This window comes from Tamandua tetradactyla, chromosome 21 (genome assembly GCF_023851605.1).
Source record: "Tamandua tetradactyla isolate mTamTet1 chromosome 21, mTamTet1.pri, whole genome shotgun sequence".
NCBI lineage: Eukaryota > Metazoa > Chordata > Mammalia > Pilosa > Myrmecophagidae > Tamandua > Tamandua tetradactyla.
Window position 1 is genome coordinate 7,979,508 of NC_135347.1, and position 9,041 is coordinate 7,988,548.

The 9,041-nt window shown below is 34.8% G+C and overlaps 1 pseudogene; it reads left to right on the forward strand.

The window, feature by feature from the left end:
- Window positions 1-6,464: 6,464 nt before the first annotated feature.
- Window positions 6,465-7,296, forward strand: LOC143665142 (acidic leucine-rich nuclear phosphoprotein 32 family member E pseudogene; annotated as a pseudogene).
- The last annotated feature ends 1,745 nt before the right edge of the window (window positions 7,297-9,041 follow it).

Consider the following 9,041-nt stretch of genomic DNA (forward strand, 5'->3'; position numbering starts at 1 on the left):
ATATCTTGTGCATAATAAATATTTTTACATGTGAAAATTCTTGTGTGGTGATTTTTGGATGTGGTTAAATGCAATATCAATACTTGGGATGGGTTAAGTGACATTATAAAGATCTCCTTTTTTGTGGGAAGAAGACAGAAGAGTGCCTCTAAATGAAAGATACAATCAAATTCAATGGGGAACTACTTGATTTACTAAGGTAAAAATAAGAACAGGATGAAGAAATTTTTTTTTTTTTTTTTTTTTTTTTTTTTTTTTTTTTTAAAGGAAAGACAGAGAGAAGGAAGGAAGGATAGAAGGAAGGAAGAGAGGAAGAAAGGGAAACATCTTTTAAACATTTTCTTGTTTTATTGTATTTTGTTTCTCCGTTTTCGTTACATGGGCTGGGGCCGGGAATCGAACCGAGGTCCTCCGGCGTAGCAGGCAAGCACTTTGCCCGCTGAGCCACCGCGGCCCGCCAGGATGAAGAAATTTGACTGAATTTCCATGAAGTAAACTTCAAAATTGAAGAAAAAAAAAAGTAAGCTGCATAGGAAATGTGGGATTTATTTAACAACATAAACAAGTTACATGAACTGTAAATTGATTGCACAATGAATTATATTTTATATAAAATATGTACATAACTTACTTCCTCTCATTTTAAAATAGAATCAAAATAATTTTATCAACATATGGCCAAATATAACTCCTGGAGCTGGTATAGTATGGATGGTGCCAACCTGCCTTCTGATCTAAATGAACAAAGCCTCTTGCTGAAACTCTCTGATGAGAAAATTTTCTATCTATGCAACATATATGTGTTCAACGTAGGTTTTAAGAACTTTAAAGCAATACGAAGTGCAAAAAAAAGTATCTATTGTTTCCTTTGTAATGGCGATCGATGGGAAATACCCCCCTCCCCAACACTGAATAAATGGCGACATATTTATACATTGGAATATTATACAATGAAAATTGAATTACTGCTACATATAGTTGAGTGTCCCATAGACACACAACAGTTAATACTATTCATATACTTATTCATATAAAGTTATATAAATTTCAAAAGCAGCAGAACCTAATCTATAATGAAAGAAGTCCAAATAATGAATATCTTTATGGGATTGGCAATGACTAGGAAGGGTCATGGGGAGATTTCCTGAGTAATTTTCTATATCTCAGTGGTGGTTATATAAATAACACTATTTTGTAAAAATTCATCTACTGATGTATGGTTTTTAGTGTGTGCTTGTATGTTATATTTCATAAACAGGGTTTACAAAACAAAAACAAGTAATAGAATCAGTGGTAACTGGGTGATGACAGCTGCAGTCATTCTTTCTGATTCCTAGACAGACACATGTGTCTGACTTTTTCCAAATGTCCAAGGAATGGGCTCTGCTTAAGTATCAAGTATAGATTTCTGGTTACCATTGTATAACTAGCTTTACAGCAATAGCTAGCTGACTTTTGCCTCTGGGGTAAAAATCATGGATACAAGACTATGCTCACTTCACAGGATTGTATTGCAGTAGAGAAACTTACTCTTTTTTTCACAATCACATGGTCACATTGCAAAAGTTATACAGTTATACAATCATCTTCAAGAATCAAGACTACTGCAATACAACTCTAAAGTTTCAGGTACTTCCCTCCAGCTACTCCAATACACCATAAACTAAAAAGGGATGTTTATATAATGCATAAGAATAAACTCCAAAATAACCTCTCAGCTCTGAAATCTTTCAACCACTGAGGCTCTGTTTTATCTCATTTTTCTCTTCCCCTTTTGATCAAGAAGACTTTCTTAATCCCATGGTGCCAGGTCCCAGCTCATTCCCAGGAGTCAGATCCCACGTTGTCAGGGAGATTTATACCCTCAGGAGTTAGTCATGTCAACAGGAATTATTAAAATAAAGTTTTTAAGACACTGTCTAGCTAAAAGCCATGTATATAGCTACTGCTGCCTCTTCTTCCTTCTTTGAAACCAGTGGAATAAAAAAACAAATAATAACAGAAAAAAATATGTCTTTATTTGTATTGCACCTAAGGATGAGCTACTGCCAAATGTAATGAAATGTGTTAAACTGAGGGAAGATGCAATGTATTTAAGCCATTTCAAGTCTCAAAAAGGCCATAGAATCCTTCTAAATTTGGCAGCATACCCTAGAGGGGGAGAGGGGGAGTGGGGTGGCAAACCATTGCTCCTTTCTTTGGAAAAGTAAGGCCAATTGGCACATTAGAGGATGCAAGGAATTCTGGGTGCCTATGTAATAAATAAATGTCCTCCCAAAGAATGCAAAATGAAAGAAATAATAGAGGAGCAACTTCCTTTTAAATTAAATTATAGCAACTGTGCCCTCTATGATGAAAAGAAGCTCAAATAATAGTTAATTGGCATCAAAGAAGATACAATAAGACAACTGAAGGAGAGATTTGACAGAGCTTAGGAATGAAATGGAAGAAATAAAAATATTCTAAAAATTTAAAAACAGCAGCAATATAAATGAGACTAGGCACTATTGATAACAGTCAAGGACTTAGAAAACAGGTTTAGTCACCCTCAAACCAAATGAAATGAAAACTGAATATGGAAATCTTTATATGATTATATACACAAAGGAAATATCTAGGAGATAACAAAATAACAGTTGTTTCTGGGGAGGACAAACTATGTAGGAGTATTCGGAATGAGAAGGACAATTACTTTAAAAATTAGGGATCATTACTTTTAATTACATACTTCTATTTCCTCTTACCATTTTTTAAAAATTTTACCACTTAAACATTTTTCAAAGTAAATCAGCTGCTACATTTTACAATATTAAACTATCCTGAAGACATTTTTTTTAAGTCACTATTGTGGCAAATTACATTTGTATTTTACTGGAGGGTCTTGGTTTTATATAGAATATTTCTTTAAGCCATACTATAATGTGATTGATAATATTTAAAATTATTCAATCAAGTTAAATATAGATGTGAAAAAATACAAGGTGAAGGAGTTCATGGAGCATAAGAATGAAAAATAAATGCAATAAAATGTCAGATTTCAAATGATTGGGATTAGGGTTATTAACAACATATTTGCCAAGGTAAAAAAAAAAAAAATCCAGCCCTGTAAGAATGGTGAACCAGCTAAAACCTATATGTTTTTGATATGCAGTATTTTTTGATATGCAGTAGGGCGCCCATACAGACAGGTGGGATCAGTAATTTTTATCCGAGTCCTGGTTTTCTTTGCAAAATGCCCTTTTCACCCTCAAATCCATTCTTGGCAGCACAATTTTTTTCTTATTAGTCCTGTTCATATAGGACTGTGTTTGCATGACATAAACAGATCAATTGAAATGAGAACATCGCTTTGTTTAATCTAAAATAAGTAAATTACATGCTAAAAAAATATAGCCAGTGTGCTTGATTCATGTATTATGTCTTATGCAAGCACAGCCTTCACATTACTGGATCTGAACACTCAGGTAGCCTTTGAGAAGTGACCTTTAAAAAGGAGATGGTTACATAAAGAAGGACTTAATTTCTTTCTTTTTTTTTTGCATGGGTAGGCACCAGGAATCCAACCCAGGTCTCGGGCATGGCAGATGAGAATTTTGCCACTGGGTCACCATTGTACCACCTGCAAGGATTTTAAATTAAAAAAAAATTTGAGCATCATTCATAAGCAAATTTTTTAAGATTGTGATATTGATATTTATATACATCATAAGAAAACCAATCGAGAAATGTAGATTCAAGGTAATCAAAATGGAAAGTAAGTGAGCTTGCAGATTGATTTGGAAAAATATCCAACAGAATTAATTGCTATATTTAATTGTGTTGTTAGATTTATTTTTCATTTTTCAACTAAGAACATAATACAATGTAAACTTATTTTAGAAATAAAAGTGTTTAAATGGTCTACTTTATGGTTGGGAAAAATAATAGTTACAGGTAAGAATTTATTAAATCTGAGATGAAAATTGAAGAATGATCAATCATTGAGTAGAAACTGATAAAAATAGGGTGTACCTCATTTATATTATTTCACAAAACAATTAAAGAACAATTTCTCTACTTCATTATTGAAATTAGTTCTTCTAAATGTAGTCTTAAAACAACAAAATATTAATGGAAGACTGATGAGGTATTTTATGATTGGAAAATGAAAAGTGCTGGATTCTATTTTCAAGTGGTTGAAAAAAAGAGAGGGAGAGAGAAGATATAACCCAGAACTTCAGCATTTGTTCTAAAACAAAAATCAAAATAATTTCCAGGGTCTAGCCTAGACAACATTTTCTCATTTTGAAAAAGTCAAATCCTCTTATTCAATAAACATAGATGGTTATAAAATAAAAAAAGAAATACCTTTGTACTTTTTTCTACTAAACAAAACAGAAACTTGCTTAGTTCCCATATATCATATTGTCAGTACTGGCATTGGCCTATTCAGTTTGGCTACTAATTCTTCACATATTTTTTTTTCTGATGTAGTTTTGGAAATTTGTCTTTTCTTGGAAAATCACTCCTTTTATCTTTTTTTCTTTTGAAAGTTATGGTAGCTTATTTTAAAAATTGTTCCATACTGGTCATGACAACCAGCACACATGTCATCATAGCTTTAATCTTGGGTATTAGCATTACAGTATTGTTATATGCCGAAATGCTCCAATGGAACCAAGGATGGTTGAGAAATAAAGATTTTAGATGAAAAGGAATGCTAGTAATTCTGGTGTTCTACCTCAAAATTAATTTATACCCCTTCTGAATCAGTGGCATTATAATGTAATGTAGTTGTAAATAACAAAGTTTCTCTTAGAAGTAGCGGAATGAATTTATAGCTCCTTGTATTTTAATCTTTAATTTTTATAATTTAAGCTATGTCCACCCTGGCTAAAGCACAATCATACAAAATCTCAGATAATTTCCATGCTATATTGCATGAGGTTAGTGATTTTCTTTAAGAAAACAACAAAAGTCTCAAATCACCATCAAATTAAACAGGCAAATAAAATGATTTTCTAATCATCTGAAAAGCGCACTGCTTATTTATCTAATATAAACTCAAACTCTAAATTAATCTCCAATTACTTTCATCTTGATTTTCAATTTCTACAATATTGTTGGACTAATAAAGTTAATTCTATTTTATACTCAGATACACTAATATGGCAATGTAATATCAAAGATTAGTTCACAGTTTGGGGGGTAACCCCCACATTGATCAATTCGCCTCCATCCAACTTTTTGCTTTCACCCCCTTGAATAAGCCTTCTCTGGACATGTATTTTCATGGTCTTGTAGCCATATGTCCTTTGGATCCTGCCAATTCTTTGCACTATGGCTCTGTTCTCTTTAGCAGACACTGCAGTTCTCTTGCTGGTTTATAGCTATGAATTAATCCTAATTTTTGGCTGGACAGTCAGAAGAGGAGAGGGGGTAAATTGATGGTACACATGGGGAATTTGCTGATGTCTTCTTGAAAGGCAGTAGTCTCTAAACTGTTTTCAAGTAAGAGAGTACTGTTACACTTAAACAGGATGAAGAGGGACACTTGTGCAAACCCAGAAGGTTGCGGGGAACCTGGGGATTCAAGACTATTTAATAAATAGAACCAAGTATTCCTAATGCAAGCCACAGAGTCCCACCCCTACCCCAAATGTCTGCATAGAAGACTTTCAAAGTTTGAGAATTTAACCTTCTCTGAACTCGACTACACTTGTAATTTAGTCCTGGGTATGATGACTTAATCTACTCTCTAGCTTAAGGAGATGGAAATCTTTTTATACGCCTCCAAAAGGCCCTTTGGTTTCACACTTGGCCTTAAATTGGTGATTAATCACCTTTAGTCTTGTACAATCTTTATCCAAGGCCTCTATTAACACCCAATAGCCATCTAATACTGTAGTTCTTATTCTTACTATTTCCTCTGACTTCTCAAATAGTCTCAGATTGTGCCCACCATTGCATTCCCTTCCCATATTTCACAACCTTGGTTTACTAACAGAGTTTTACCAATCAGACCTCTACCATTTCACAGGATCACATTTAAGATGCTTTCTCTGGAAGAAGGCACTGCGTGTGTGCGTGTGCATGTTGTGTGCATGTGCGCATGTTGTGTGCATGTTGTGTGCATGTGCGCATGTGTGCATGTTGTGTGCATGTTGTGCGCATGTTGTGTGCATGTGCGCATGTGTGCATGTTGTGTGCATGTTGTGCGCATGTTGTGCGCATGTTGTGTGCATGAGCAGGAGGGCGCACAAGGAGGTGCGGGCAGCTGAATTACAGTTCCAACTCCTTGGAATTCATTTGTTATTCTCTGCTTTATCCCTCACAATTACCTGATGGTGGTGGGCATTCTATTTATGATTATTTTCATTCATTTCCACATCCTTTTAAATTTTAGGGTTGGGGGTAGTGGGAAAGACAAGAAAAGGGAAGGGAGAAGAGCAGTGGCAGAGGAGGAGGAGGACATAAAGAAGAAGAAAATTAATCTGGAGTTAAAAAGCAGAGCTCTAGAAGAGGTAACAGTTAGTTCTCAATAATTGCCACTGTGTCAGCGGGGTCCTTGGGGCCTGAATAATACTTTTAAAGAACTAGAATATTTGAGTATGGCTAATGTGGAACTTGGTTCACTGGTCCAGCTTCCCAGCGTAAATAAACTTCAAAAGTTGGAACTTCAGTAACAGTATGATTTCTGGAGGCTTGGAAGTCCTGGCAGAGAAATATCCAAATCTTACCTACCTCAATCAGAGTGGAAACAAAATTAAAGATCCCAGCACAGTAGAAGCTCTGCAAAATCTTAAAAACTTGTACAGACTCAACTTGTTTCACTGCGAGGACACAAACCTGGGAGATTAGAGAAAACGTATTTTTAAACTACGGCAGCAAATCCGTACTTGGATGGAATCTGAAGAGGAGGAGGAAGAGGATGAAGACGAAGATAATGAAGATGAAGATGATGAAGCTGATCCACCTGAAGGATATGAAGATGGCGAGGAAGAATATGAGGATGAAGATGAAGCAGGCTCAGAATTAGCAGAGGGAGAAGAAAGGGCCTTTCCTGCCTAATGAAGGAAGCAATTCAGGAGGAAGGAGATGACGGCTATGCTGAAAAAGAGAGAAGATCAAGAAAAGGAAGAAGAAGGTCTTCGAAAGGACAAGAGAAAACGAGACGCTGAAGATGATGGAGAGGAACACGATGACCAGATCATTCTAAGACTAAATTCCCCAATATTCCTGGGTTTGCAGTATAGCGATCATGTCTTCTTTCTTTCTTCATGTATGATGGCCGCCTCCATTGAAGGTGACATGTAACTTTTTATAGGGAAGGTGTGGTTTTGCTAATGTTGCCTTTTTATCATTCCAAATAAGATTGATTAGTCTGTTTATGAACATATCGTATGTAGAGAAAAATTTTCATTGACCCGCATTGTGAAATTCCCTGGCAATTATTTGGAATCTTAATTTTTCTAATTCAGATTCACTGTACGGGTCATTTTTAGCCCATAATTACAGCATGATAGCTTTTCCACAGGTTGAGTATGGTGTGTTTCATTCATAAGGTTTTAAAGTTATGTATAAACTAATTGCAATCGCAGTAGGCTTTAATATGGAAAGGCAATAGTGTATTGAGTAAGTTGGGGTTTTTTAGAGGTGATCCAGAAACCTTCAGTTCAAAGATGATGACCTTTTTTTGTCTAAGAGGATTTGGGTACTTTTTGTCACATGTATTACTTGGAAAGAAGAAGCAGAATCATAAAGGTTCTATTCAGCAACGAAGTTTATGGGTTTTGTGAAGGCTTCTGAAACTTCTGTTAATCCCAATGACTGGTAAGATTTCATTCATTAATTATCTGTCTATCTGTTTATTTATATGCTGTATCATGGGGGTCACAGTTCATTCTTTTTCCGAGTTGCTATCCCATTATTGCAGCACCATTTGTTGAATTTGAGGGCGGGGGTGGGAGTAAGTGCATGGGCTGGGAAGCGAACCTATTCTCCCGCATGGCAGGAGAGAGAATTCTGTCACTAAACTACACTTGCACCCCCTAAGATTTTATTTTTGAAGGAAAAATTACTTATACTAAATTCAGAGATATGCAGATGAACCCTTTCTTCTTCAAGCTGCAGATCATGACGTGTCCGGGGTTGTTTTGTTTCGTTTTTGGGGGGGCATTCTTTTTCCTCTCAGCAATTTTTTTATGACCACCTTCCTTTCTTGTTTCACTTCCCTCTCTGCAGCTCAAAATAAAAAGTTGGAAAACTTGTGGATACCCAAGAAAACCTTTCGTCTTATATCAGACCACTCTTTCAGATCTGTCTTAGTTTTTAAACAACCGAGTCAAAGAAATTGAGTATTTTCTCAGATACAAATATTATTGTCCATACAATTTTATGCAACAAGTTCTGTTTAATATAAATCTCTCTTGGATGGCAATATAGAGACCAATCGGTAGGATGGAGAAAAAGAAACAGGGGAGTCTTTTGTAAGCAGCATCATTGTTCTTCAAAAGTCAGAACAATTGCTTTGTTGATAATTAATGAGACATTCAAGTCAATATGTTTAAATTGGCTTCCCAAATGGTTTGGATGCTACTTTGCAAAGTTTTTTTAATTTTCAATTATTTCTACAGCTATAAAGTATATCAAATATTACAGCATTTAATTGGAATATAATAGGCAGTTGGAAAATTATTTGAAACTAAATTGCTATTAAAATTAAGATTTGTTTTCAAATGGATTTCAGGTAAAAATATTTAGGCTAAGTATGAGTGTGTATGTATGTGTTTGTTTGTATGGCTAGTAAATAAATTATAATGAGTAGACAAGTATACCTCCCTTTTTGTTATGGAGGTTCCACTCAGCTATCTAAATTTTTATCTTTGTTTTGAATATTTGTAAATATTTTTTAAGTTGGTGTCAGCAAATTAATTGAAGCTATGTTTAAATATTGGGACCCATTTAAATTACAGAGAATAGTTCTACTTTTTATTTTAAAATGTGACACTTTGAGGTTTTAAAGTAATAATTACGAAGTTATTTGTGGAGAAACTAAAACA